Here is a 4,311-nt window from a genome sequence, read left to right on the forward strand (position 1 = left end):
TGACAAGACCAATTAGCGGTGCAGAGCGGAGAGACAGGCTCCCAAACGCGGGCGGGGGCAGGAGGGCGTGACAAGAGGACTCCCCGCCCACCACGCCCCCTTGGCGGGGTCCCCGGTGCAGGACAGGACACCGTGGAGGAGTGGAGTGTCTTTCCCCCAAGTTGTCCTGAGGAGGGCGCTGGAAAATTGGGCTTTCCCAGGGTCCCTAAGTCCTGGTGGGGCTTGGGCTTCATGGGAGTTTTCGTTTCTCATGAACTTCCTCTGTGACTTTCAGGGGCTTAGCCATCCTCTCTGAGCTAAGCATTCCAGAAGAAAAGTTAGTGGAGCGGCCGGGAGGGCCTTGCCTTAGCAGTCTAAGCAGGTTCCATGAGCGGCGTGAGACCAAAGCAAAGAGAAAGGGTGATGAGTGGGCAGCAGATGGTGAGGGGTTATCAGGACCCCCTCTCTGTGATCTCAACCCATTCCTGCTGTGTTCCCGAGGCTGGACCACCTCTCCCAAAGGGTCTGATCTGTGTGGTGGGCAGCAGGGAGGACCCTCGAGTCTCCACCAGGGTGAGAGGCAGTTCTGCTCCCCATCCCCAGTCAGTGCCCAGTCTGGGACCATGAAGGGGCAGCTGACCCACTCTTCAAACCTTCCAAGGAAGAGTGAAGGGCCTGAAGGCAGAGTCAAGCCCCATCTTAGGACAGACTTGCACAGAGCTGGCCAAAGTAGATCTGAACTGCCTGAGAGGCGTGAGATCTCTTTCCTGGAGGATATTTACACAAAGCAAGGCACTGCTATTGGGGTCCTGGATGCTGATAACTTGAAGACACAGGTAAGCCCAGGAAGCTTTTTGGCTGCTGGTAAAACTCCCTGGGCTAGACCCTCATTCTCCTGCTCTGACACTGGAGGGTGCTTGGAAATGCAGCCTGTCCTCCTTCTCTTGGTTGGGCCATTTATGGGGGGGTGCAGGGTGGTCACTTCAAGCCCAAGCCAGGTCACTTCCCAGGATGCCCGTGGGTGGATGTGTTCTCAGATAGAGGAGACCCCTCTTCTGTATGCTCCTGGGATCCTGGGAGAGGTCTCCACAGCTGAGGTCTCAGCATTCCCCCCTCTCCCTGCCAGGGGCCTTTGAGGGAACAGAGTACCCCCCATCCCTTGGTCTAGCCCTACCTGATCTACTGTGAGCAAGGGTCAGGGATTTGCAGAGAAGAAGGAAGATGAATCAATGGTCTTAGAATGTGCAGCAGTTCTCAGGCCTAATTGGCCAAAACCCTTGTTGAGTCTCCTCGGGTTTGGCTCTTTTGCTGAAAAGACACACTTTAAATTGCACAGACATTTCTGAATCTGCTTCACAAAGTGCTGGGACAAAGCTAAGGCAAGTATTCTGCAAGTCCAATATAGGGATGTGGAGACTTAGGCTTGCTGTGGATTTCCCAGGAGCCAGAGGCAGAGCCAAGATGTCTTGGTGTGCTGAGAAGAGCCAGCTTTCCCTGGGTCCTGTTAGCCCTGCTCCTCACCAATCTAGGGCTGTTGATTTCTCTCTCCTCCATTCCCTCAGTCAACAGCCATGCACTGGAGAGGGAAGGGGAAGGAGCAGCCTACACGCCATATGCGCCTACGCATATTATCCCATATTATCTTATTTGACCCGCACCACTCTCCCAATGTGATTTTGTCTGCTTTACAGGGGAAGGAGATGTCCCCATTGGCTGTGTGAGTCCAAGCAAGTGACTTTCCCTCTCTGAGGTGCAGAGCTTGGATTCACATACAGTTTGGGTTGGCTCCAAACAAAGTTCAAACTCTTTTTTTTTTTTTGAGTCGGAGTCTCACTCGGTCACCCAGGCTGGAGTGCAATGGCACGATCTTGGCTCACTGCAGCCTCTGTCTCCTGGGTTCAAGTGATTCTCCTGCCTCAGCCTCTCAAGTAGTTGGCATTACAGGTGCACGCCACCATGCCCAGTAAATATTTTTTCTTTTTTTTTAATAGTAGAGACGGGGTTTCACCATGTTGGCCAGGCTGGTCTTAAACTCCTGACCTCAGGTGATCCACTCACCTGGGCCTCCCAAAGTGCTGGGATTACAGGCATGAGCCACTGTGCCTGCCCAGTTCAAACCCTTTTCATGGCAGTAGTAGATGATCTTGAAGCTACTGAAGCTTCAGCTTCTGGGCCTCTCACTTACACATCACACATTCCTTCCAGAGTCCCAGTTTTGTATTTTGCTTTGTATTTTCTTCTTCTTTCTTCTTAGAGATGGGGTTCAGGCTGGCCCTGAACTCCTAGGATCAAAAGACTCTCCTGCCTCAGCTTCCTGAGCAGCTGGGAATACAGGCAGCACCATTACATCTGACTTCTATTCTTTTCTGAGAAAGACCCTCCACACCCCCCACTCCAGCTCCTGCTGCTTCTTTCAGCTGTACTGGGTTTAGATCTGCTAATGTGACCAGCTGCCCAAGTTCGCCTGGGACTGAGGGTTTCCAGGGATGCAGGACTTTCAATGCTAAAACCAGCAAAGCCTAGGGTAACCTGGTATTTGGCAGTCACCCTAGGTACAACCCTGTCCTCAAATCACCTAAGGACCTGGGAAAACAGCAGCTCTTTATGGTGATTCTCACCATGGACCCTGATCTTGACCTTGCAGTGTGGAGGGTCTTGGTTTGTCAAGGCTCAGTAGGACTCACCTGTCATGAGACATGGGACTTGGCTGTCACCTACAGAGCCTGGGCAGCCTCAGGGACACCAGTCACCCAGTCTTGCAAATGCCCATCACCCCTGAAGAGTGGTGAGCTCCCTGTCTCCTGGGACCTCCCTGCCATGGTACCTGCAGTGCAGTACCACATCTTAAAGTGGTAGTGTCATCTTAAAGTCAGCTTCTGACAGCTCTTCCTCTGGTGGATTTATGGCAGCTGCTCCAGCTATTGGTAAGCAAGAATGCTCATGTCAGCTGTTAGCCTGGGCATGCGTGTGTTCTAAGTCTGCCAATATGCCAACTCAGGCTCACGTGTACATCCATGTCTTTGCCTTTATCTGATCTACCTGAGTGTGCCAACCCAAAGTCCCTTGCCCTTGTGCATAGACACGAATTCACACAGCTGCCCACAAACATACACACGAGTCATAGTGCCATTTGTACACACATACACACATATCCAACAATGTGTGAATCCACGCACGTCTTATCTCCACACATAGACACACGTGCATACCTGCACTGACAGCAGTTGGGCCAGGTGCCTTCCAGGCTCCATCTGGTACTGAGGATGTGGTGAGCAGCAGGTGCCTGCGATTCAGGCTCATTTCCTGACAATATGAGGAGGGAGCAAGTCGGGTAGACAGTCGCAGTAGGTCTCTAGTGCCCTGCTTCTGCCTCAGCAGTCTGAGACAGTGACGGTGAGACCATTTGACAGACTGACCTCTGTCCTGGTGTGTTGGCATCCTGAGCTGCTCTGTCCAAAGTTTCAACAAAGTGATTGCTCATGATAAGAAAGTCCTGGCCCAAGGCAGAGTTTGGTACTGAGCTTGACGGAATAGGGTCAGGGTTTCTGAGTAGGCCTGGATGTGTCAACTGTGTACTGGACATACTGTCTCTGGATACAATTCCGTCAGGTACTGTCCCAGTCCAGGTGAGGTCCTGAAGACTCTCCTCTGCAGGTCTGGGCCAGGATGTCCTCCCCTGGCTGGAAATTGGGAGTCCCGCCCCACAGCAGTGTGCTCTGATGTTACTAGCTCAGCTGTGGGCTCAGTGTGCCTGGGGAGGCTGGATACCCATCTACTGTGACATGTGACTTCCCTTGCCCCCTTGCTGTACCCAGGCCAGGTGTAGAGTGGCTGCCTCAGTTTCCTCTGACATGAAGATGGGGTCCCTTTCTTATCTGTCTGAGACCTTGCCTATCTCTTTAACTGAGGGACTCTGTGGTGCCACCTGTTTCCTTACACCCATCTAATAGGTTAGTGGCTCCAGTAACCATTTTGCCCACTGACTGTGACTCCTGGCTTGTATGGGCATTCATATGGGTGGGCAGAGCCTCCTCTAACCCTGACTTTGCCTGTTTCCATCCTACAGTAGTCTCCTGTGCTTTCTCAGCCTGCCACATGGCTGAGCCTGAGTAGAGGAACACATCGAAGGATCTCTCTCTTTCCAGAAGGTTCTTTTTCCCAGCATACCTCTGCCTCCAAGCAGAACTGCTCCTTATTTGGAACCTCAACAGAGCCTTTAAAAGACTTTAGTAGGCCTGACTCAGTGGCTCACGCCTGTAATCCCAACACTTTAGAAGGCCGAGGTGGGCAGATCACTTGAGCCCAGGAGTTTAAGACCAGCCTGGGCAACAC

Source organism: Mandrillus leucophaeus, unplaced genomic scaffold (assembly GCF_000951045.1).
Source record: "Mandrillus leucophaeus isolate KB7577 unplaced genomic scaffold, Mleu.le_1.0 Scaffold1075, whole genome shotgun sequence".
Lineage (NCBI taxonomy): Eukaryota > Metazoa > Chordata > Mammalia > Primates > Cercopithecidae > Mandrillus > Mandrillus leucophaeus.